Raw genomic sequence first — 27632 nt, forward strand, 5'->3', positions numbered from 1 at the left:
TTAGGGCTGGACACTCTTCCTTTTACCTTCTTCCTCTGCCAGCATGATTAGATTCAGGGATGGGAGTTGTAGTACTGCTGCACCGGCTCAGATTCCCTACTAATACATACAGGTGCACTTCGATATAAATAATCAAAATGGCTTTCTAAATATTTTTCAAGCCACAGACCAGTTTTAGAGGAGAAAAGAAAAGGAAAAGAGATCATTCCATCGGCTTACACTGACTTTCCCTAACGGTGTTGTACAAGCAAGACTATTTCCCGACTCTGCCCCGCTTTAGAGCCAGCGAGACCAAGCGCGCGCCGAAGAAAGGTCTGTGCGCGTCCTCTCCGCGTAACAATGAAGCCCAGCCGCATTTTACCTTCGACGTTGACTGGAGCAGAGGGGGACAAGCTGCACATGATCAACCATGCTTGGGAGATCTGTCCGTTGGTTGTTGCCATGACTACAGAAAGCTCATGGAACCCAATGAGCTGTCTACAGGAGGGCTGAAAGGACCAGCCATTTTGCTGGGGGCTGTGGGGAGGGGAGGGTTAAGAGAGTGTAGCATATTATGCTATGTTTACCGCGGAGTAAACAACCACACAAAAAAGGGGTGTGCGTGCGCGTGTGTGTGACTTATTGCGAGGAAGCTGAAGAAAGAAGCCTATCCGCGTCTCCTTAGTAGAGCGCGGAATGTCTCCAAGCTGCCATTTTGACAAGCGGGCTCTCGCTCACCGGGAGAAAGGGTGGAATGCAGCGTGATCCGCTCTATGTCTCTCGGGCACTTTGCGTTTTGCAGGCTGGGGCGCGCGCGCTTGGAGGCGCATCTTGAGGGCAAAAAGGGGAGACGGCGAGGCTCTTCCCCGCAATGTTCTCCCGAACGACCGCCCGCTGCCCTGCAAGCGTGAAGTGGTGACCCCCCAAAGAAGGGTGTTGCCCTCCCCCTCCTTCCCTCCCCCCACATATTGATCTTGCCCAGGGCGACTGCTAGACGAGGAACAGCCACACCAGCGGCGGAGGGCGAGCGAGCAGGTGTGCAATTCGCGGCGGGCTCTGCCTTGCAGGCTTGGGGGGCGGGGAGCCACTCAGGTTGGCGTGCACTGTGCACTTCCTATTTAACAGATTGCTGGGTTGGGAGCATCTGGCTGAGGATTTAGTCAAAAGAAAGCCCGCTGCTGTTCATGCGCATCTGAACCTCTCTGGGAGCAAGGTAAGCTTTTGTTTGGGTGCAAAGACTGCTTGCAGCGAAAGAGCTCCTAGGTGGTGCTTGGGGGAAGTTTTTTTTTTAACCTTCTCGTATCGATTTTCCATTCAGTTGCACGGCAATTTTCTTCCCGGACGCTCAGCATAGGAATGCCTGCTATTGTATTGTAAACTAGGATTTGCTTTCTGGATCGGCTGTCGCCCGTTCGTGTAGTCGGCTTCTTCTTCTTCTAACCGTTCTCTGTACTTAGGGGGGGAGGGGTGTGTAGATCAATATTTCGAGGATTAGAGAGAACGCTCAAAATCTGTCACCGAGTCTTTGCCTCCTTCCTTCCTTATTGACATTTTGCCCAGCTTTGAGGTGGTTGTAATAAGTGGATGGAAGGCACACCACAACCTTCCTTCACTATTGCTCCGGTATTGTATTGTTACCATAAGTAGGTCATAAGGGAAAGCTGTGTTTGTAGTAGTTTTCTGGACAAGGTGCCCCATTGCTTTGTTTGATTAGTTTCTGATGCTCCTGCTGTTAAGAGGTGTGTAAGTGGGAGAAGTCTTCACACCTTTCCAGAGAGCAGCCAGGTACCAAAATCATCTCCAGATGCATAATGCAGCACTTATGTCTCTCAGTTTGGAGTTGGATTGAAAGAAAGGAAGCCACGGTGTCACATAATAAATTCAGCCACATGTAAACTCCTTTGAAACCTATCTCGGATGGCAGAGTGTCTATCAAGAGCAGTGAGGGACAAAGGAAATGAAACATAAGCATGAAATGTCTACAGAGCAGTCCAAAGGAAAGGATTCTGACATATATCTAGTGTTACAGTAATTCTGTAGGCATCTAGTTCCTGGATAAATTGTTCCCTGAAATCATTCATAAAGCAGACTCCTAATAATAATAATCGCTTATCAAAGCAGAGATCAGGCAATGTGTACTTTAAAGCACAGGATAAAAATGTACAACAGTTTTCATTTATTTGGCAAAATGTCATCATGTTGGGCTGCTTGGAAAGAAAAGTTGGAATACATCCTCTCTTTTATTCTCAAGTCTCATATCATTTGCCTTAAAAACCATGGGTAATTTTAACCTTTAATAATAGATTAAACATTAAAAGCAGCTAAGCCTGTGTCAGTTGGTAAATTAGTAACGAAGGGGCCTGATGTGCTTATGAATGAAGCAAGCTGTAAGGGTGTCAAAGTCCAAATGATTTTCAAATTTTATAGTATATTGAATCACTTCTTATGAATATGTGTGCTGAGAGATTGTTATACACAAAATTGGATATTTGCTTTAGGAACTCTTGCTTTCCAAGTTCTTAGCAAATGCATCCTCTGCCTCTAGTTCTATTAATTTTTTCCCAAGTTCTGAATTGAATCGTTCTCTTGTTGCTTTTATTTGCTTTAAGGGGTCTTAGTATGAGACTTGAAGATTTTGCCTTATGTTCCATGATGTGAAATTCTTTTTCGTAGCACACCTATTCTGATAATTTAATGCAATCTTGAGAGCTCTATTAAAACAAGTACTATTTCACACACTGCTGCCTATAAATGCAAAATCTCTATCAGTCAGAATATGTGCCATTTGTACACATCAATATTTTTCTGTGTGTAATTGTAAACATGTTAAGAAGTGGTAGATTTATTTTTTACGAATAAGTGAAACATGGAGCACTCTGTCCATTAATACTAAAGATGAGAACAGTGTTTGCATGGAGATACTTCGATGATTTCTTAAGCTACGCAATGGCCACAGACAGAACTAACATGTTTGAGTGTTAAGATTTTATGCACACAAGGAATAGGAAGCCTTGGGCTCCCCAGATACCTATTCCAATCATCTTTGCCAATTACCCAGGACTGTGTGCACTATTGTCTTGACATATGAGGGCAACATCAGGTGTCTTCCTGATAAATTGGACTGGAGGTATTTAATGGGTACACAAGAATCCACAACTTATGATAAAAAAAATATATAGAAAAATACTCCAATAACTGCAGTATATAAAATTCAAATCTTATATAAAAAAATCCAGGACTCAATTTTTGCAACATATTCTCCTACCCAAGCTGTAGAAAAGATTTGATGACACCTTCCTTTGCATGGGAGGCCAAGTAATGTCCACATCTGTTATAAGGATTTCTTCCATGCAAGAACTAACTCTCAAAGGTATAAGATTGCTTAGTCCTATTCTACATTTCTGGATTCTTGGAAGACCATATTTTCTCCAGAGATTAATTTATGCATTCATTTACATTTCTGTTACTTTCTGGGGTCCACTTGCCATCATTGTGGGAGATCTCTTTGGTATGTCAAATAACTTAGGGGCAGATACATGATACAATTCTTCTTCTCCAAATTATCATGCCATTGCCAAGAGTTGAGGAGGATCATTCTCTGTTCTTACAGAAAAATTTAAAATACAGATACCAATCACTGCTTTTGACCTAAGCTGCCTTCAAAACAAAAGGAATGGGAACAAATTGTTGGATGCAATAGATCAGGAGTCTGATAATTTGATTAATTGAAAGGCAGTACCAGACTTTTTTGCCACTATAGATTAACGTATAGTCTTCTTGGATGCAACACGGTGCAGTGAAATGTGGCTAGGGAGTAAAGAGAGAAGGAATGATTCTGCTATCCTTACTTTATATTTTGTTTTATGTGTAAGAAAAAAAAAGTGAAGATGCAGTCCTGACTTCTTCACGCAATGACCTGCCTAGTGATCAAATTATCTTATGACTAGATACTTCTAGTTGCATGCAATATTGCTATGCAGGTAGTCCTTGATTTACAATGGTTCATTTAGTAACCATTCAAAGTTATAACCCCATCGAAAAAAGTGCCCCATGATCATTTTCCACATTTACAACTGTTGCAGCATCCCCCTAGTCGTGATCAAAATGCAAACTCTTGGCAACTGACTCATATTTGTGACGTTTGCAGTGTCCTGGGTCATGTGATCTTTAATGACCTTCTGACAATCAAAGACAATGGGGAAGCCATATTCACTGAACAACTATATTACTAATTTAACGACTGCAGTGATTCACTTAACAACTGTTTCAAGATAGGTCATAAAATGCAGCAACAGTCTTACTTAGCAACAGAAATTTTGGGCTCAATTGTGGTCATAAGTCAAGGACAAACTGTATATTGTTTCCATGGACAGCTAACTTCTATTTCAAGGCAATTGTTCTCTGAAAAGGACAATCAATAAAAAGAAAACAAGTAGCTGGCTTTTATATGTGAGTTCATCCTCTTTTTTTAATCGTAGCTCACTTGGAAGAAAATAATTCCAGTTGGTTTATTGTTCTTTCACTTTGGTAAATTTTGGCCATGTTTGTTTCATCTTGGCTCCAACACAAGGGAAGAGTTACAAGGAGAGGAAAATGGAATTTGTCAGCAAACAATCAAAACAACTCCTGCATTTTAGACTGGAATCAGCAGTTAGAAACCAAAAGTATCCTATTTCCCTAGTGTTATATATTATGTGTGAAGTTTCTGTATAAATAAATAAATAAGTACAAACTTCCATATTAATACTGTCGCATCACATTTAATGAGGCCTACCTCCAGAGTACGGTGGCTCATGTGGTTAAAATGCTGGGTTGTCAAACAGCAAGCCTGTGTTTGAGACCCAAGTGCAGCCGTAGGATGGAGTGAGCTCCCATCATTCACTCCAGCTTCTGCTGAGGACATGAAAACGGCCCCCAACTGGGCATCTCCCAGGAAGAGGTAATGTCACCAGCCAATCCTTTCAACCTTGGTGCTTCCAAAATGAGTGCCTTGGTGCTTCCAAAATGAGTGCGAGCGTGATGGCTATCTTCAGTATATCTGTCATTGTAGGGCCAAGAACTAGTAGGTTGGAATTAAGTCTCACATTAAGTCTACATAGCACTTACATTCTACATTATATCTTAGAACCTCAAGGAATATAATTTACTACATCCATAAGTTCCGCAATATTCACAACTGGGAGACTCTTGACCATCCGTGCAGTACTTAGTTGTAGTTGTGATCAAATGCACAATCCACCAAAAGTAACTTGTAGGAAATCATTTTTCTGAGCCAGGCTTAATAACGATCTTCCACATGGCCTGACAGCACCAAAGTAGATTATCAGGTTACTTATATGTACACCTTGATAAGTTACTTTTTTAAAATGGTCATTTATGTTTTTTCATTTTTTTCATTGGATTAGGCATAACAGTGACATTTAACTGACACTGACATGCCAATAATTACCGATATTAGCTGGTAAAAATCTATAACAAGGGAAATTGTGTAGTTTATAGCGATACTATAATGTCAATACTTTCAGCATTAATTGATACTGATTTATAGAAGGTTGTCTGAAATCTCATTTGTACTGTAAGGTTTGTGTTGTACTGGAATTAGTAAATCTCTCTGTAGGCTGCCTCCCTTCAAACGATTAAAATGCAGACCCAGAGAAAGATAGGCTATGTGAAGGAATTTCTTTCCATTGAGGCACATTCATTTGTATAAATTTCCCATAGCTCTAGAGTCTGAAATTGTACAAGGTTTCAGCATGAAAATCTAGGCATTATGATTAATAATAGAATGTCAGAACGGTATAAAATTAAAGCATAAGAACCATAAAGGAAATGGTCAGATAATATATTCACGCATAGACAAAAGCTCCAATAGTTGATGTATCAGTGGAAAAGAGCACCTATGGAAAATGTTTGAGAAGATGCAAATCATTTGAGATCCTGTTCTCCTGTTGACAGAAATTTGGTAAAAGGTTTAATCTAAATTAAACCAATCTTATTAAATGCCCTTTCCGAAGTGTACCACTTAGCCCCAATAAATTATTTTACAGACAACAGGTTAAAAAACAAAGAAGAACAGAATGGGCAAAAAATACACAAAATCATTTAAATAGTTAATAATAGCTAGCTGAAAAATGATACCAAAATAATTGTATCAGAATTAGGAATTATTGAAACTTTGTTTGAATCAAGATCAATACTTGGTAACTACATGTACAGTTATTACCGTATTATGTACGGTCACTCACGCACTCGTGACGTCTCGCCTGGATTACTGCAACGCTCTCTACATGCGGCTTCCCTTGAAGGGCACCCGGAGGCTACAGTTAGTCCAGAATGCGGCTGCGCGGGTGATAGATGGAGCCCCTCGTGGCTCCCGCATAACACCCATCCTGCGCAGACTGCACTGGCTACCTGTGGCCTTCCGGGTGCGCTTCAAGGTTTTGGTGACCACCTTCAAAGCGCTCCATGGCATAGGGCCGGGTTATTTACGGGACTGCCTACTGCTACCAGATACCTCTCACCGACCCCTCCGCTCTCACAGAGAGGGACTCCTCAGGGTGCCGTCAGCTAGGCAGTGTCGTCTGGCGACGCCCAGGGGAAGGGCCTTCTCTGTGGGGGCTCCCGCCCTCTGGAACGAATTCCCCCCAGGACTCCGTCAACTTCCGGACCTCCGAACCTTCCGTCGCGAGCTCAAGACACATTTATTTACCTGTGCAGGACTGGCTTAGATTTTAAATTTATAGGGGTTTTAAATTGGTTTTAATATTTATATTTCCATTTTTAATAATTGGGCATTAGACTAAGTTTTTTAATGATTATTTTAATTTGTATATAGATGTTTTATATGCCTGTGAACCACCCTGAGTCCTGTGGGAGATAGGGCGGTATACAAATTTGAATAATAAATAAATAATAAATAAATAATAAATAAATATTACATTTCAAATACTGAAATGATAAGCCATTGCTCTTTGGGATTTGTCTATCCCTGCCTTATCACCACCACCACCATGTCTCACTCTACATCTCTTAATCCTGGAATTATAGGAAGAGAACCCTATTATCTATGTTAGTCTATGGAAGCCAAAATAAGACTGGTAGCAACTTTTCAAACTAATTATATTAAAAGTCTGGACTGTTAAGAGCTACAGTTTATTCCTTTAATTTGTTAATATGTAAAAGTGGTACCAGATTGCTTCTGACTTTTGGTATTTTAATATTAATGGCACTGCTTAGTCTGGGCCAGCTAAGTGCTATAAACTGTTGTGATAGATAATATTGGGGAAAAACTAAAAAGTAAAATTGTTTTCCCATTGCTTCCTATTTTATAGCAATTAAGATTTTAAGCCTTAATAATTTTATGTGCTCAATCTTGGGGTAATGCTGTATATATTTGAGATGAATATTGAACATTATTGTTCAGAATCATTGTTTTCTTAATATATAACCTGCTGTGCTGAAAACAAAAGAAAAAATTGATGCATTCAATTCAGAAAAATATCGCAATGAAATTTGATGATAGAGCTTAGTGGCTATATTTCGAGAATTCTGCATACACTGATTTTGTGAGTTTACCTTTGGGATCCATATTGAATACATACATACATACATACATACATACGTACGTACGTAAATAATATGCATAAATTAGCCACATTAACTCACCTTGGCTCTATTTTTTTAAAAAAGCAGGGACACTAGACTGGAAAGGTCAAAAAACATGGCAGAGAAAGTTGATGGCAAAGCAAACCCATACTGTTGCCAAAAAAACTATGTGGATGTTTCCAAGAAGTTGAGCAGACTTCAAGCTCAAATCAGAGCAGACTTTACCGTATTTTTTCTCTTCCAGTCAATTATGTCCAATTTTTGGAGAGTGCCTGAACAAGAAAAACTTCACCTTACTTTTATGTAATTAACAATTGAAGGGGTAGATCTAAGAGTAAGACTGAAAACAGATATTCTTCTGAAACTTGCACTCATCATGAAGAAAACCATACATTGGCATCTCAAGAAATTTTTTTGCATAAATAGAAAGGCTTTAAATATATTCTTCTAACTGTTATCACATAATACAAATGGTAAAGTTATTTCACGCACCCTGTTCTTGCTTAGTATTTATTGTTTTACGGTCGTGTTAACAATTCCTGTAAAATGCTTATTCTCAATAGATTACAGAAGCATGTGATTGATATGTGGTAGACTGTTTGCTTTAATTAATAAATATTTTGATTAAACAGAAGTCAACTTTAACTAGAAAAAAATAGCAGATGAATCATCTCTGTCTGTCTCTCTATCTCTACAAATGAATAGCATTTGTAAATATCTCCTTAAAAGTTGTGTAATTATCTTGTATAATTTATGCTGGAAATTATCACATTATTCATTCAGTAATGTGATTTGTGGAATTAATAATCAAAACTTAGGCAGTTTGAGTTTCCATGTGTAGCTCTTCATGCTGTTCAGGATAAGTCAATACGGTCAAGTGGGGAACGTCCTTAGTCACTAGAGAAATTTTGTCATGTTTGAAGAGTTACAGCTGCTGAACATGGACAATAGAAAATGGAACCACTGTTTTTAGATGCATTTGGTAAGATGCTAAAGCTGTTAGTATATTTCATGTGCCTAGTTCTATTGTAATGCACATATGGCTACTATAAAAAAAGCTCCTGTTGTTGTCATGTGTGATGCTTAAGTCACCTTTATCTCTATTTTATCTTCAGTGTGAGACTAACTCTGTTGCCTGGGATGCATATGCAACTTGCGTTCCAGTATGTATAACACTTCTGATGTAAAAATACAAAAAAAACATGATCCTTGTTGTTCTCAGTAGCTTTTCATTTGCATCTTTCTTATCACAAAGATATTATGTATGAATTAAAATATAAGTCTTTTTTTCTCATCGGTGTTTTCACTTGTACATATCAGTAGACTTGAAAAAGGGTAAAACATACAAAATGTAGCTCTATAATCATTCCAAAATTAAGTTCAGATATAATTTAGAAAGATAAAGTGGGAGCCCATAGAGAGTATTCTTGAAATATTAACAAAATAGAATAGGTATTCCTTCATCTCTGCCCATTTTTCCATTACTGATGCCCTTAAAGGTAAAGGTAAAGATTCCCCTCGCACATACGTGCTAGTCGTTGCCGATTTTAGGGGGCGGTACTCATCTCCGTTTCAAAGCCGAAGAGCCAGCGCTGTCCGAAGACGTCTCCGTAGTCATGTGGCCGGCATGACTCAACGCCAAAGACGCACAGAATGCTGTTACCTTCCCACCAAAGGTGGTCCCTATTTTTTCTACTTGCATTTTTACATGCTTTCGAAACTGCTAGGTTGGCAGAAGCTGGGACAAGTAACGGGAGCTCACCCCATTACACGGCAGCACTAGGGATTCAAACCGCTGAGCTGCTGACCTTTCGATTGACAAGCTCAACGTCCTATCCCCTGAGCCACCGCGTCCCACTACTGATGCCCTTACTAGGCATTTATTTTGTTCAAGTAGGTATTCTAGAATGACTGTAGCAGCCCTGCGCACTCTTCAAAAAGAACAGCTAAATGTGATGAACACTTCAACATCTGCAGCCAGATTCTGATCCTTGCTATAAAGGTAAAGATGGATGCCCATAAGTCCTTTTTTTATTCCTGATGATGTAACCTTTTTGTGGCATGCTTTAGAATTTAGAAGACTTTTTAAAATTTTATTTTTTGGAGTCATTTTATAAATAAAATGTCCTGCAACTGGATTTGTCATGGTAATTTCTGCCAAATCTTTAAACAAGCTAAGAAAAGGGCTTTAATTCCAATTACAGTTGCAGAGACTAGCATCTGATTCATAAAGAAAGCCATTAGCTGATTTATGATTGGGCTTAAATACAATTCCCAGACTCGGAGACAGATAAGGTATTCTCAATGCTATTAGCCCAAAGAGACATTTCTGTCAAAGCCTGCACCTGCTTGAACAACACAAGGCAGCATGAAATATTGTAACTTTGTGTGGTATATCATGAGAAGAAGCCTAGAAATTAACTGCTGTAAAATACAATGGCATTTTTCTGACAGTAAAACTCAAATGCCTGGAAAGGTTTAGCTTAAAGTTTAACATCTGCTATGTATGCACCTGACAATGCTTTGATGTCCGGTTACTGACTGTTAAGAATTTTTCTGAAAAGTTCAGTGAATTCAACTGGAGAAATGGATTGCATGTTAAAATATACTCAGTAAAAATATTCCTAACTGAACTAATATTTTTTAATTTTAAAAAATGACTTTCATGCTGGGTGTCAGTAGCTATAGGTATCTACTATTATGTTTTTATGTATTTCAAATCATGCAATTATTACAGCCTTCCAATATTTAAATGGGCATATGGAGAACATAAAAGTTATTTTCTTCATATTTGATTTTTTAAAAATTCTGATGGTACTATGAGATCATATTGCAAAGAATATAAAGCACAAATCCTAAGCAGCTGTAACCATTCTAGATTAGAGATTTCCCCAAATTTCAATGTTCATGTGCTGTAGGATAGGTATGTTTTTAAATTAAGAATTGCTTGTGAATCTGGGAGTGATTTTTTTCCTCCCTGTTGATTGGATTCTCTGGGTCAACATACCCGATGCCATTTCCTGTTTGCTAGTCGGTGGAGCAGCTTTGTCCTTGTAGGATGTTAACATTTCTGAAAAAAATAAACATCAGCTGGGAAACTCCCTTATAGCATTCAAGTTTTGTTGGACTAAGAAAGGTTTTGTTGTTCAGGAAGATTGTAGTCTGAGCCCGTATTAAAAGAAAAAAACTAATCTAAATATAAGACTACCTTTCCTATGTGTGTTTATACAACCACTTGCTTGTGATAACTGCTTCTGAATTTTCAACAGGTAATGTGCAGTTGTGTGGACAGCTACAGTACAGATCTCTTTTTTCTAAGCCATTCAGTCAAAAATTTCCTAAAGAATTTCAGAACAGTTTGTATTCAAAATTGTTTATGTTCAGGATTATGACGTGAGCCGAGGTGGCACAGTGGTTAGAGTGCAGTTCTGCAGGCTACTTCAGCTGACTGCTAGCTGCAGCTCAGCAGATTGAATCTCGTCGGCTCAAGGTTGATTCAGCCTTCCATCCTTTTGAGGTGGGTAAAATGAGGACCCAGATTGTTGGAGGCAATATGCTAACTCTGTAAACCACTTAGAGGGGGCTGTAAAAGCCCTCTCTAACTCGTAAGTCTAAAATATAAGTCTAAGTGCTATTGCTATGTCTTCTTTTTGTTGTACCTGCTCACGCTTTGTTGTATCTGGTCTCATCTTCCAAATGACTGTAGTCCTCCATGACAATCAAAGCAAAAAGGGGAAAATGAAACTGCTATTCCTACTCCAAGAAGAAGATATTCAGTACTGCCCAGTATCATTACATGTGTATCTTTCATTTCATATTTCATTTCATATTTCGTATTTAATGGCTATTCAAGCAGCAGTCACATTCCTCCATCCAGTGTTAGTTCCCTGAAATTTAATACTCATACTCAGTGGGAAGGACATGATTAATTAGCAATCCCAAGGCTCCTCTTGAGGTATGAACATTTGCCAATCTCTTCTCAGTCAAAAGAAGAAAAGGCATATATACTTTCAATAAGTGTTTCAAGATAATGTACCTTGGATTACAATTAATTATACTCAGAAGAAAACTTATGGTAAACAAAATCCATCTGGTTTTGCTTTTGCTTGTAAGAGCCAAAGTAGCATCTGATACATTATTAAATATTTTATATATTATTACAATATTTAAAAATGAAAAGTAACTTCATCATTTAAATTTTTACCCTGAAGCCCAAAAATGTAACATCTGCAGTGGCCATTCTAGCGGATAAGTATTTTTGTTAATTTTCCCTCTTGGACTGAAAAGTTCTATATGTGAGCATTGAAACATACTCTCTAGTGAAGAAGCATTAAGTAAAATTATATTCAGAACTATTTATGATGGCAAGATTGAAGTGATTCAATACTGAAAAACCTTTCATAATATTCCCGTCTTTCATTTTATTATGTTAAGCTTCTTATTTTGACAATAGCATAGATCTGCACCAAAAGTTGTCATATCACACTGGAAATGGTCCTTGCCTCAAATAACACATGCAATCCTTAATAATCCAACAATAAACTGTTGCTGATCTATGAAAGAAAATTATATATGATAAAAAAATTAACGAGTTATAGCAACATTCAATAAGAAATGTCCCTCAATTAGCTATTTGTCCATATTAGCTGGTTAACATATTCCTGATTCTGCACTATATATGAACAGACCATTTGGAATATTAGCAATGTTGTTAAAATTTAGAAATAAACAATTAAGTTAATACCTACTTCAAAAATATATTCAGACATTTGGCTGAAAGCTTTCATGTTAATTCTAGAGGTTGCCACTTTGGCTAGAAAAATAAAGCTGTGTTTTTTTGTCCCCTCTTGTGACAAAATTACATAAAATAAACCTGGGACATTTTATTGAGATAATTTCAGAGAAGTTGTACAGAAAATCTGTTTATTTGCATTTTTTAAAAAATATACCTTACTTTATGTATCTTCTGTTTTTGTACATTTTTGTATTTAGTGAACATTTTCCATGTTTGTGATATTCGAGGTAAAGTGTTGCTGAGACCAGAAGAATAAGTTCAGAGTGGGGCATAGTGCAAGAATAGCCTTTATATTTTGGATTGAGGGCAATTTGCTGAATTCTGTACATGTGCTATGTTCCTATGCAGCTATTTCACACCCACACACCCACATATACACAGAAAGAGAGAATGAATGTAGTATATAATATATACTGCACCACACACAAACATCCAGACACAATGCGTATAATTACTGCAAACTCTAAGCTTTTCCTGCTTAAAAGTTTAAGAGAACAGGAAAAAAGAACATTTTGCTCTTTTGGAAGCCAGTTACTTTTGCTCTGTGTTTCAGAATAGAGAAACTCAACACATAACGATGTTTTAAGGTGGAAAGACACAATTTATTCTGGATCGAGCCTTATTTTGGCTTTTAAATTATATACAATAGGCATAGAGTGGCTATACTCGGGCAAAGAAATGGACAGAGCTAAGATAAACTTTTTAAATTAAAGAATCAGATGAATTCATTGTATTTTCTATGTTATATGACTAGCTGAATCCAGAACAGGAAAAGAAATAAAATTAAAACATCAGTTTTTAAAGTACAGTCAGCATCTATTTAGTTACAGTAAACACAGGAAAAAAGAAAAAAGTAATCAAATTCACTGCTAATATACATAGTGTAATTATATTAGTTGCAAACATTTCAGTTCCATTCATCTCTTTTTACTTTATTGCTAGTTTCCTAAATCTCGCTTACTTTAATTAAGTATTTAGCCTTATGAACAACTTGTTTATGTATGCTGCCAGCTGCTAAGAAAACCTAGAAATGCTGCGTCAGATATTTGCATCTTGATCTGAGAACAGCCAGGAGCTATAAAACTCTGTGGACCTGTCTATGCAATTCTTTAAAATAGGGGAAACTTCTGATATATATCCTGATAAAAGTGGCAGTAGAGAAGTACGTGATCAGCTTGTCTCTATCCTGCTTGCTTCAAGGACACACTTGTCTGGTGAAAGGAATCTTTTTATAGCAATCCTCTGATACAGCTGAGAGGAGTATGTTGAAATGAGCCAAAGTAAATACCTTGCACTGTTCTCCTCTCACTATATTAGTTAAATAATTAGATAGTTTCAGTCTGACTGCTGGACAGCTCAGGTGGATATTTATAAACTGAAGTCTGTTCCTCTTGTAAATCTGTCTTAGAAATGTTTGATCAGAGATTTAGCATTTTGGTATCCCATGAATGTCAGCACTTCAGTGGATAAACTACAGCTCTAATTTCTTACTAGAAACTTTATTCCATTTGGAATCTGCAGCATCCAAAAAATACTAGAGGATGAGATCCTGATGAAAAATACAGCTTTTTTTCAATCCCCAAATTAGGGAGATGCAGCCAGGTTGGATTGTCCCCCTTAAGTGGCCTTCTAACTTAAGGTAATATTAGTTGCACCCAGAAACCATAAAGACTTGGCTTTTCCTTCAGATATTAAGCCACTAAGTAGTTGAGAACAATGTGTGATTTTGGTGATACATGTTGGCTATAAGATGCCTTAGTTATTGTATTATGATTATTATTAATAGTGGCTTTTACTTCTATGGGTTTTATAAATTTTCTCATGTATTTTTGTGTGAAATAGGTAGACAGATACATTTTCTAGATAAATAAAATAATAAATTAGAAGCACATTGGAGAACTAAAATTAATCTCACCAATTTGGTGTATATAGTTTTCAAATGACAATAATAAGTAATAATAAGTTACTAGCCAATGCATGTAAAGTCTTTTTTATTCCTGTTATTTTCATTACGATTAATTAGCATATAGATAGGACTTCCTTAAATTGTTTATTAATTAACTATGTGTGTGTGTGTGTGTCTTTGTCTTTCTGTATAAAATAGGACTTACTAAGCTCATTATTATACTGTAGAATTGACACAATACTTCAATAACGGAGCCAGGACATGGGCCTGTCTAACCCCTTTGTCATTTGATACTACAGTAGTCAGATGAACATAAGTTAATGTGGTCACTTATAGAAGAAAATTTCACCTTATTAGTGTGAATTAATATTAAGTGTGAATTAATTATCCTTTTAAGTAACAACACATTTTTGTCCAGGGAATTACCTTCAAATTTCTTCTACTATCAATTTCTCAATATTGAGCTTAAAAAAACATTAAATCAAAAAAGAGTACATAATAATATTTAATTAGATTTATTCATATGTTGAAGGAGCCCTACTCCAGGGTAGAATGGCTGGCCTAAACTCTGCCTGTTCAATACTGGTGTTCATTATTCTTTCAACTTCCAATATAGAAAACTTGGATGAATTTTTCGTAGCTACTTAAAATGAATCAGGCTGTATTTGATTTTTTGTAATAAATATGTCTCATTAAAGACATTTAGGAAATGAATATACTTATCTTTTGATGAATATAATTTATCCCCTTTTTAAAAATTGGATGATTGTTGTTAATCCTTGATCTTCGGACATTCAAAGAGTTTGATTTACATGCCCACTAATTAATGATAGTTTTTTAAAATTAAATTTATAGGAATCTTGTCATCCCTGGTGTCAGGGAAGTCGGGAGATTCAAATAAGTATAAAGATTTATTACAAGAATCTGAACTACTAACAGTCAAGGAAAATTAGCGGGAATTAAGAATAGAAAGTAATTCAAGATGGGCTTGTGCTCACACTCTTGTGAGTGTGCAGGGGCTCATGATTGATTATGTTTTTGACCCCTCCCTCAGGCTCAATCTGGTCATCTCTTACAACCAACAACTTTTCCTGCCTTCAATTATCACTGAAGTGTTAATATGTGAAGTAGTTATTGACAACATGATGAGACCCCTATGTTATTTACTTGGGCAAAGTTCGCACTCCCTGTATCTGAATAAATTTCCCCATCATTTAGTGTGATATAACAAATTAACCAATCTTATCCTTCAAAGATCTCCCACCTTAGTTAATTTGTTTTTTGTTCTATGACGATGGTGCTTATACATTGAAAACAAGACAACATTCCATAGGTAATTCTAGATTTAATGTTGTAATCCGATTATTTTCCTGACCCTTGTATTTAGTTATTTTCTTCTACCATATTAAAATTGCCATTTTCTGGCAGATTACATTCATTTTAAAATGGTCTTTCAATTCACATTCAATCTACTTTGCAGTTTTTCAGGTGTTTTCCCCTTTGAAAACTGTTCCTTTCTATCTTATTTTTTTCTGGTGGTATTTTTGAACTCACATTATTATCACATATAATTGAAGGTACTACTGCTGGGATTGTTTTCCATTGATCTGAAGTTTCCCTGACTGTACATACTTTTTCATCTGAAAAAGCCCAGTGGGTTAAATTCCTTATAATAGCTTCCTAAAGGAAGTACAGGAAGATGGTGGGGGAGGGAGGAAGGAAGATATGAGTACTCAATAAAAGACAAAAGATTTGTGTCATGCTTATCTTACAAAGAGTACATGCAGGAACATCCCACTCATTAGAATTCCATTGAAATGCTCTCTTTCTTTAAAATTAATTTGAGAAGAAAATTTTCTTACATCAAGCTGGTTGAACATCAGTAGAAGAAAAAAGCAGAAGAATTTCTACCAATTTTCCATTTCAGATTTGGAAAAGAGATGGAAGAAGATTGGGGATCTTCAGCTTCTTTCTGCCTATCTTTGGGTTCCATCAGAATCTCCATCAAAGAGTTAAAAATAAAAAAACAAAAATCAAGATGATGATAATGTCTTGCTCCTTTCTGTAGTCATCACAGATACCTACAAGAGGGAATGTGGGCAGTGGTGGGATTCAAATAATTTAACAAACAGTTCTCTGCCCTAATGATTTCTTCCAACAAGTAGTTCACCAAACTGCTCAGAAAGTTAACAACCGGTTCTCCCAAAGTGATGCGAACTGGCTGAATCCCACCACTGGGTGTGGGCTTCAATTGCATGATTTCATCAACCATTTTGACCTTCCTGTTATGACACCCATAGTGATAAGATTATCTCCTTCTTTTCATTCCTGCATCCAATGGACTGAGTGGGAAAGCAGAGAAGCAGCATCACAGTTGTTTTTCTCAGCTTTTAACTTCCAATAAGAATGACATGAGAAGAGAGGAGCATCCAGACTGGTGGAGAAGTGACAACTCCTTTGGCTGATGTGTATATGCCCAGTTGCTAAGGGAGGCTCACAGCATTCCTGAAGAATGCACTTTGAATCGCCTTTTCAAATTAAGTTTGTCTTTTCCCTGAGTGAACTGTGTGGAGATCATTGTCTCCCCTCCAAAACATTCTAGTTTGAATTAGCTGTAAATTCTAATACATAAAATGACATTTGGAAGAAATGAACCATTTTATATTTATTCTCTTGATGAATCAAAGTTTTTCTTAATTTACCTTAGGTAAATTAAGGTTTCCAAATTTGCTCCATAAATTGCTTCCAATGCTTGTAAAAGTAGCTTGGTTGGATGATTGTCATCAATTAAAAATCTATGTAGTGTATTAGAAATTTGTGAGTACTTTTGAAACATGATCATTGGAGCTATTTGTAGATATTGAGACAGTTCGTGTCTTCTAGAGGTTTTCTACTAATCCCACAATTCCCAGGTAGCATGGGAATGTGGTCTTAGAATTCCAAATGTTGTAATCTAGGAAGATACCTAGTTTATGAATAGTGAATTATTGTGTTGTGAATAATAAAAATAGCAGCATAATTTAATAAATAACAAAATTATGTTTGTTATCATTCAAGTAAAAAGCTTACTGGATGGATACAGATTCATTAAGGCCAATATTCTGTTTCTATCAGCAGCCAGATAGCTTCTTAAGATTGTCCTGAGGGAGATCCACCCTCAGTAATGAAAACTGTACGTTAATGAAAATATTCAATACCAGTGAGGAGACAAATTGAGAGTTCAACTATTAACGATGTATATCATGTTAGTAAGATCATTCTCTTTGAAAGCTGGGCAATATGGATTCTGGAACTAGTTTATTGTAAGTTACAATATCACCAAAGGCAGAACTCTTCACTATAAGAATAAACTTGGACCACTCATTTAAATACATAGAAGGATCTAAAAGATTTACTGCTAGGGAGCAGTTAACCCTTCCCATGATGATAACACAACTTTCAGAGACAGCAACTTTTGCTTCTTCCCTCCCACTCCTCCAAATCTTCATATCGCAACTATTTTGCTTTTACTGTCTCTCTATAGGGGCCAGTGAGAATTTTGCTCTTTATTTTCTGTTTACTTACATTCTAAATTCAATTTATGAATTAAATTTAAGTATGTCCTTTAGTCTACCTTTTCATAGGGCTGGATTTCTATTCATTGTAACTGGCTCTTTTTCTGAAAGTAAGCTTAATCAAATGGGGATAGATAGTCATTTTGGGAAAATACAGGTTGTTTTCCTTCTCCTTTCTATTTTGTGATAGTGAGCTGGTTACTTGACGTTCTACTTAAATTTACATCCCAGGGAACACTAACACAATACAGAAATTAGACAACCAGATCAAGAGAACTCTCAGTGACCTCACTAAGGAAGATCAAATTACCAAAGAGGATCAATGTCAGATGAGAAGCAGTGAACCCATCTTCCTGTGCTTCTATGGATGCCCCAAAATACACAAGCCAGACATATTACATCTAGTCATATCATTTCCATGGACCCCTACCTACAACATCGCAAAAGAAATAACAAAAAAGCTTGTCACCTCACAAAAGGAAGCAAACTCCATCAACTCCACAGTACAGTAGCTTCAAATAATCAGAGATATAACTATATATGAGAATGAAATCTATGATCACATTTCTCCACAGCACACCTAATTTAAATAAATACATAAAGATTGAAATACCCAGGATTTTGAATCTCATAAACCTCTGTCTAACCACATACTTTCAATTTGCTGGACAAACTTAATCAATAAATTAAAGGTACACCTATGGGATCACTACTTTCAGGACTTATATGGATGTCATTATCAATATCTAAATGACATTGACAGTAAACAGTTCCCCAGTCAAGGAACTCCAGACAAGCCAACAGTAAGCAGCCCAAGCAAAATACCTCTAAGACCACTCCAACCAACACACACAGGGCAAGCCACTAAAATACAAACTGAGAGCAAATCCCTAGCTTGGGTAATGAAAATGTCTGCAAGGAAGCAGCCAAGCTCAGAGCATCAAGTTGGAGCCTCACTCCAATCCTGCGCTACAAATATTCTCATTTATTGACATTCAATACTTAGTCCTCCCTTGTTGAAAAAGAATAACAACATATAAAGAGAACTGACCTTGTTGAATATAAAAAGCATTTGGCAGAATCTCCAGCTATCTTATTAAACAATAAGTTTCTGTTCTGCATTTCCTGTGAAAAATGCCAGTATGCTGATTCACTCTACATTTAAAAAAAGAAAACAAACTATTAAATATTTAAGATGAAGGAGAACAACAATGTCTTTTGTTAAAAGTGCTATAATGGCCTACAAATTTCTCCAGTATCAGAGAGAAAAAGAAAACTCTATGAACCTTTGAAATGGATTACTATAAAACCTGAATAAGAATTCCAATTTGTCAATTTTTTTATTATTTTCAGAACTATATTGCACACTTGTGAGCCACTCCTATCTCCTACTGATGAATTGTAAGGGTTTTTCTTCAGAGTTAAGGGTTAATAATTGCATACAACTTTCCTACTTTTTTTGGAACTATGAAATTACTCAAATTGCTTACTTTGGGGGAAAATATGCTTTGACTTATTTTTGAAAAAATCTGACGCAAGGTGGGAATATTTGTAGGCATCTTGTCCAACATTAACACTTATATACACTACTTTTCTTTAGGAAGTTAATGTGGTATTTCTTTACATCTTCACAACAAACTTGTGAGATAAATTAAACCAAGTGTAATTTAATTTACCTGTTGGCTAAACATAACGCTTCTTGCAGAGATAGTTTTGTGAACCAAGCCATTGTATTGTATAAATCATGGATCTTCAATTTAAAAAAGTGAAGTCTACCAGTTATGAATTATTGGACAAGTGGCCAAACCTCTAGCTCAATTTTTAACCTGTCCTAGCTCAATTTTGGAATCTTAGATGGTTAGGGAAGATGGTCTTGATGGAGATATATACAGGAACTGTTGCTGAGGCAAAATGGATTGAAGCTTACTTGCTAGAGAAAAGGTAGGTGCCAAAATGCCTAAGACAAAGAAAGAGATACATTGCTATCAATGTCTATTAGCCTTTCCTTAAGCTAGAAATAGAACATGCTAGGTTGAAAATAGAATATTATGTCACATTTGCAAGATTCTGTTATTATAATTGTACAATAAAAATAGCACTAGGACTCATAGTTCTGCTTCTTGTTTGGATTACCTCAAAAGGCTGATATCAATCTTACAAGTCTGAAAGTACATTTCTGCTCCCTTACCTTTACAATCTAAGAAACCATGATGGAAGGTCCCTTCTGAGAAGTTTGCCATGCCTTCATTCCTTCTGGGGCTCAGCTGACCATTCCTTAGACTGTGGCTTCTTTTTCTCCTCCGGTCTCTCACGGACATTCTCAGACCATTACAAAAGGGTACTAAAACATGCTTTAGAAGCGTGTTGGCAGGTTTACCATCCTACAATCCGGTTATCTTAAAATTTCCATCTGAAGAAGTTAATATGGGCCCCTTGGTATTAGGATTTTGAAGCAATTGAGGAGCAGTTCTGAGCTTATCTAGGAACACTGACCTGTGTGAGAACCTTAGTTGATTTCTTCCGGCTTTGTGCCATTCTACTAAAAACTTTACATCACAACTTTTACTCTTTGCAGTGCTGCAACTGCTGATTTTGTAGGCAGATTATTTTCTCATTGATTGATTGATTGATTGATTGATTGATTGGCAATATTTATAATCTGCCTAATCTACAAGGTGTCTAAGTGACTAGCAAAGAAACATAGGTGAACTATTGCCCACTTCCTGACGCCTAGACTGAAGGCAGGCATTAATCATTTCTCAACGGAAGTATCCTGGTTGTGGTGTCTATCTGTCAGCTGAAAAATGCAAGTAGCTACACAGATACTGACAATAGTGTTTCAGGGTTGCAAGCTACCATTTTTGTGTGTGATCTGCCCACTTAGTTTTCTTGTTTATCTCTCTTTCATCCTATAGTAATCTTCAACTTACAACCATAATGGAGCCTGCTCATTACAGTACACAAGGTAGTTGTAAAGTGGATCACCAAATGACTAGATCTATTTTATGACCTTTTTTATAATGGTTGTTAATTGAACACCACAGTCATTAAGTAAACGGATTGTTTAGTATGGGTTCATTGTGCTGAAAACTGAAAGTAAATGCTGGTTTTCAGCAAAAATATTGTATAACATGGCAACATGATTGTGGCACACTGCAAACAGTGATAATCAAGGCCAGTTGCCAAGATATACAGTCACATGACCATGGAATGGCAGCCAACAGAACTTCAGTACCAGTCATAAGTACCTTTGGTACTTAACCTAAGTGACTGGTTGTAAGTCAGGGAGTTCTTGTATAGCTTGTTCCTGGTACTTCATATGTGCAAAATTTCAATCTTCCATATTCATGTAACTAAAAAAAAACCTTATTAAATAAGATACTTTCTAATAGTACGACAAACTGCCCAATAACAACAATTTCTTCTTTACTGAGATTGAAGACATAGTCTCAAAATGAAATATCAGCAATTTTGTATATTTATTGTAATTTAGAAATGTAAAACTACGAAAGCACAGAGATAAAAAGGATATCAATAATGCATTCAAGCTTTACATTTGCAATTTAAAGCTGGAGTTCCTAGACAGATGACAGAGTTTTTTAAAGTGAAATTTCAGCTTTGTTTTGTAGTAGCTGAGTATGAAATTGTCCCAGGTGATTATTTAAAAGGCTTTCTTTTCTTTTGTTGTTTAAATTATTGGAATCTTTTTCCTGTTAACATTTATGACAAAGAGAACGTATGCCTGACATGCTGTAAAACTGGAAGATCCATTCTTGGGTTGTGCCATTTCATCTCCAATAGAGGAAGAATTTCATTTGTAAGTTTTCCATTAAATAAATCTGTGGCAATTAATTGACTATGCTTTGTACTTGAAGTAGCAATTTCTTAATAAAAGCAGTCTCTTTACAAAACTTAAAATGTGATTCCTGGTTTCATCAGTAAAACAATTGTTGTAGATCATGGCCTCAATTATCCTCTTACCCCTAAAACAGCTAGATCCTGCCGGGTCCACATGTCGGTTTTAAAAGCATGAAATACCAGCTTATTTGCTCCTAAAAATTGAGAAATAAGTATGCACATCAGTGTATTTTTTTTAAATGCATCTTTGAACTGCAAAATAGTGACAACAATTTAAAACAAAGAAATAACTGAAAACTTAGGACATTTTTGTAGCTAAGTATTAGAACTGTTTAATTTCTGAAGTTCACAGTAAAGCGACTCTCACAGCTTCTGGAATTTGACACCTCAGGTGATTTTTTTCACAGTTCACTCTGCAGACACAGTACACTTTGTGATTCTAAATGCCTCGTATATTTCTTGTCATTCTGCATCCATAATTTCTTCTTTATTTAGCTACTCTGGTCACAAACAGCAGGAGATACTTATCTTACTATGATCCATCTTCCTGAATTGCTCTTATGCCATTGTAAATCTGACATTTCCTCCAGATTTTTTACTATCATTAAGCCTTTGCCTCATTCATGATTCAAAGTCAGTTGTTCTTTGTTTCAAATATATAAATAAAGGCACAACACAGTATTGATGGGACTACTGGCAATTTTGCTTCCTGTGATCACCATATATCTTGCCCAGATTCTGAAGACACTGGTCTTTTATTTGTTTAATTGATTGACTTGTTGATTGATTTATTGATACCATGCCATTTGTACAAGGGCTCAAGATTGCATATTCAGTGCTCCCTCCTCTTCAGGTAGGCTGGAATAAAGAAGAATAACTGGTCAAAAGCCACACAGCGAGTTTCTATAGCTTAGTGGACGATTAGAACTCCCTGTGTCAGTCCAGTACCTTAATCGCTTCACCACACTGATTTGCCATTGATGTTTCGTTTTCAAGGCAAAGCAATACTTGTTCGACTCTGAAAACTGAATATCCCCACATCGTAGCAAATATGGTAATGGGCCTATTATTTAGGTAGTATTGCAGATAGAAGGGGAGTTTGGTTTCACTGCTTTTCCTTAGCATTTCCCAGTATCCCCAAAATTGGCGTGTCAAAGAAAGATGTAGACAACAGTCTTTATGGGTGTCATCTGCTTTTCTATGTGCATGCTTTCTTAATATAGGCATAAATTAGTTTATAACTCCCTGGAGATTTAGATGAACATGACTAGAATCTAAATCTTTACTGTAATTCTGCAGTGACAAGTAGTTGACAGTCCCAGAGAAGACTGGATAGATGGTGCAGAATTTATGACATCCAGTCCTACTTCAAATTCTATGCACCTTTTTGTACCTCTCCTTATGAAGAGAAATTTCAGCCTTCCTCTTTTTATATCCAAAGATTTAATCGTTGAAGGAAGTCATATCATGTGCTTACATTCTTTACATTCTGTCTCTCTCTCCTGCCCAAACAATTTCTTCCTGGTCAAATAACATTCATATGCCATTGATAGAGCCCTAACACTTGAAACATTTATTTGTCTAAGTTATTATCTATTGTCTGGAAAGATATAGTTGAGATTTGAGTAGACTGCATTTACAATGCTTGTAAAATTTCTTGTTCCTTCTCCATGAAATGGATCAAATTACTTACAGTAGAACACCCAGCCCAGACCAATTCTCTTGTGACTTTGTAAAGTCAAGTGAATGGATTAGAATCAATACATTATCAATTAGCTTTGTAAAAGCTCTATCTAGAACAGTGTTTGTAAATCTTGGCAACTTTTAAAACATGTAGGCTTGAACTCCCAGAATTTCCAAGTCAGCCACACATCCCAAAGTTCCCAAGGTTGAGAAACACTGATCTAGGATGAGAGTTGATACCATAATGTAGAAGAAGATTGAACTTTCAAACCTATAAACATACTACTCATTATCTTCAAAGTATTTAAACCATCTTATAAATTCATCCCAGCATAGATTTCATAGAATCATAGGGCTGGAAGGGACTTTGGAGGTCTTCTAGTCCACCCTGCTCAAGAAATGAATCCTTGTGTCTGCAAAAAGCCTGAATCAGCCTGAATCCTGAATGGTAGGGCTCTATATAATCCATTTCATCATTGGATCAAAAATAACAAACCACAGATGTGTCAGTGTTGAAACAGTTTGAACTCATTGTTCCTCGGTATATAATAGAACAGGAGTGTCAAATTCATGTCATTATGGCGGCGTCACATGACATATTGGGACTTTTCCTCCCTTTGCTAAACTGGGCATGGGCATGGCCAGCACGTGATGCATCTGGCCCATGGGCGGCCAGTTTGACAGCCCTGTAACAGAATATACAGTGAATATCAGGTATAGTTTGCAATCTCTAGTTGCAAACTAGAAATCTGTGCAGCTCCACGTATAAAAGCAATCCATTGGTCATGCCCCTCTTCCTCCCCAAATTATTCAAAGTTAAGTTGGCTGCTACTCAAACAGGAGATATAAATAATAAGGCAGCTCCCTTGCCTATAATTATCCTTTTAATTCTAACTTTCCATGATGGTTTTGTAAAAACTTTGATTTGTTGCATTTTTGCTTTAGCTTTCTGCTAAAAAAATAGATCTGTTTAATGTTAAACAAAAGAATAAGTTAATCAGAATATAAACGTAAACCGTCCTTGCTAGTTTTACCAGCACAAGCAATGATCTAAATTAGGAAGGTATACTGATTAGCTTAGTTATGCAATAGTCTACTGACCAAAACTAATATTGTGATTGCCTTATAATCTAAGTTTTAAAACTACTGTAGTTTCCTGGTCAATTCTGTCTGAAATCCTATAAGTTGCCTTATACTTGTTTAAACTACCTGTCCATCTAGCCCATAATTACTATTTTCTCCTTTCCATGACCTGTTGCCCAATCCTAGTAACTGCAGACTTACTAGGAGTGAAGCTGAGTCCTTTATATACAAAAACTGTTCTGGTTTCTATTGATGTCCAATGTGAATGTCAAAGAAACTAAGTATGCTAATTTCCTCCCTCCTTCCCTCCCTTCTTCCCATTTTAGTTATTTAGCACTGTATTATTACATTATTAATGGTTCTTCATTCTCCCATTTGGAGAAGAGAAATGCAAGGAGCAGCAACAGTGATGGTTGAATCAACCCGAAGGTTGAGCTCTGATGCTTTTGTAATATTACAGTTTAATATGAAAGAGTCCTTCACACTTGCTTAATCACAATTTTCAGTTTGCTAAATGCAGCACTGACTATGTTCAAGATTTTCCTTCCACATAGTACATTAGCAAAAGCAAACAAAATTATGCCTGTATACATGAAACAGAGCGTATGCCAATTAGTAGAACATTTTATAAATATTGCTTATATTTAATCAGGGACAACAATTAAAGAAATTGTTCCAGAGAATGTTCATTCTACTGTCTTGAATAAAATATGAATTCTAGGAAATCCGTTAGTTGAATACTTTTCTTAAAAAGAAAGCCTTCCCTATGTGAGTTTCTGTTGCTGAGTTTTGTATTACTTCTTCCCTCTCCTCCTGAAAATATCCTGTGTATCAAGCACCAAGGTATAGGATTAATTTACCCCTTTCAACAGGTTATAAAAATTTGATTGGCCTGAAACCTGAATGGAAGATTTAAAAATTGTTTTGTTTTGTGTGTGTGCTAATTTTTCAATCTAATAGGGAACATCCTTTGAAGAACGTTTCAGAATTAATATGAGTAATCTGGTGGTTTCTGGATGATGTAGGATTTCTTCTGAAAAACACAGTTAGGAAATCAAACAATACACACTCTTCTAGACATCCTGGAAAGTTCACTGACATATGGGAAAGGGCTAATTCACAAATAATTACTTTTTCCTTCCTGATGGTAATGATGCCCTTAAAATGGAGATATTTTCTGAAATTTGGTCCTGCCAAGATCTCTACTTTTCTCTCAGTCACAGCTTTCCATCTACAAAGATAGATTTTTCTTAAAGTTTCTAAAATAGTGCTTTGTTTATTTATCTATTTATACCCAATCATTGAAGCTTCATGAAGCTACAACATCAAAAGTTCAAACTCATAAAAATACCAAAATTCTGAATCTAAAGATTAAAAGTATAAAACAAAAAAAATTGATGTGTTGAACATGTTTTGAACATGGTGGGTGCCTAAAGTATCTCAAATACATAATAATTATGCCATTCTAAGTTGAAGAGAGCATGATTGTTTATCTTTCATGGCAGTGACTGAAAATGTAATTGCAAGACTGATTGGTTTCGGATTCCCTGTTAGTTAAATACTACAATGTCAACAGCCTCTGTCACTAACATTCAGAAATAGCTGAGTGACTGATTCCAAAAATTTAGTTGCAAACTGGAAATAAACTGGTGGCTTCCCTTTTAGGAAGCTGAGTTTGTTCCTGGACACTGATGCCAGAAGGATCCAAAACATTTGGATGCAAAATAAAGTAAGGGTAGAATGAACTTCTGTTCAGAGAAACTGGCATGAATCTGTCAGAAACTAGAAACACAACATTTTCTGTGCTTGCCACACTGGTTGCTGGGTCCAAGAAAAATGAAGGTGATTGTGGTCTGGTTCTGGTGCAAACATTTTTTGAATAGCCTGAAAATTGATTTTTCTCAACATTTCAAAAGTGGATGTGGAATTTGAGCAGCAGACCAAGTTCTCCTAAGTTTCCTGCCTATGTATACTTTCTGGTTTCTCTTACTGCGGACAAACCCGCCAAGTGCTGAAAATAGCTCAAATGCTTCTAGAACAGTAGCAGCAGCCAGCAGCTGAAATTCTTTCCTGCTCTTATCGCCTTCTCTTTTTCTCTTGATTGCAGGTTCTTGTTCTTCAGTTAAACTTAGACCTTTAGAGGAACTAAGCCTTAAGAGAAGACCGGGTTAACAAGATCTGGATGTACAAGAACAAGAATACTAATATCTTCGACATTTCAAAAACAGGAAGACTCGTCTGACTGGTAATTCTCTACTTTTTGTGTGTGTCTATCTTAAAGGATTTGCAGTTTTGTTCTGCATTCTTAGCTAATGTTTCTAGATTATAAATTATCATTCTATAAGAACCTGCCACAAGAGTTATACTTGTTTTCTTTCTCATGCTATATCTTTCATATGCGCATATTACACAAAAGTTTTGCGAGGCTGGGTGACTTTTGGTCAACTCTTAATTATTCAGAAAAAAGTTATCAAATGCCAACTATGTTCATAATTAATTCTAAGTAGAGAACGATATTTTAGTCTCTTGAATTTTTATTTTCTGATTATTGCATTTGAAAAGATTTAAACAAGTCTAAAGTTGAAAGGCAAATCATTTGCTATTCAGAATTGGACATCTATTTGAGAAAATCTCATTTTTACAGTGTGCTGGTTAAATCAGCAAAAACATATTTCTTTGGGCTGTTTTTTTTTTATGAGTCCACCATATCCTGATATAATACCTTTTAGGATTCATTTAAGTTTCTCAGTAACACACTGCCTGCCAACAGCCGCCTGTACATCAGGGTTGTCATGCAAGAAAAGCTGCATCTCTTCCTGAGTACATGAACTGGTTTTGACTTGCTGTCTCCTTTAGCTTCCTTTTGTTTATTAACTCTATCCTTACCTCTATCGTTGGCTAAAACTCCTTTGTGTCATTTTTTCTTTGAATAACAATTTATATCAATATCGTCATTATCCTTCCTTAAACTTGTTTTAATTGTCCTTTTCTCTTCTTTCAACTCTTTCTTCAGTCTACTGTATTGCATTTAGCAGACTGATGAAGGTTGGTCTGACAGCTAGATAGGAATTTTGATTGGTCTCCCAAAACATACAGTGGGTGGCAGATTGGGGAAGATAGTATTTTATAGTCACCAGCCAAGAATAACAACAGCAATCAGTTACAGACT

At 36.5% G+C, this 27632-nt stretch overlaps 1 protein-coding gene across 16 annotated transcripts in view; it reads left to right on the plus strand.

The window, feature by feature from the left end:
* The first annotated feature begins 534 nt into the window (after nucleotides 1-534).
* The window catches only part of SORBS2 (sorbin and SH3 domain containing 2), a 209193-nt gene continuing 182095 nt past the window's right edge, over nucleotides 535-27632 (plus strand). For 4 of the 16 annotated variants that reach the window (XM_058192266.1, XM_058192265.1, XM_058192268.1 and 1 more), the window contains exons 1-2: nucleotides 538-1192; nucleotides 26571-26708. The gene's annotated coding sequence lies outside the window, so the exon portion shown is untranslated. Of the gene's footprint in view, nucleotides 1193-26570; nucleotides 26709-27632 lie in introns of all 16 variants that reach the window. The other 12 variants (XM_058192259.1, XM_058192260.1, XM_058192267.1 and 9 more) reach the window with 8 other exon arrangements.

The sequence above is a fragment of the Ahaetulla prasina genome, chromosome 8, assembly GCF_028640845.1.
Source record: "Ahaetulla prasina isolate Xishuangbanna chromosome 8, ASM2864084v1, whole genome shotgun sequence".
Lineage (NCBI taxonomy): Eukaryota > Metazoa > Chordata > Lepidosauria > Squamata > Colubridae > Ahaetulla > Ahaetulla prasina.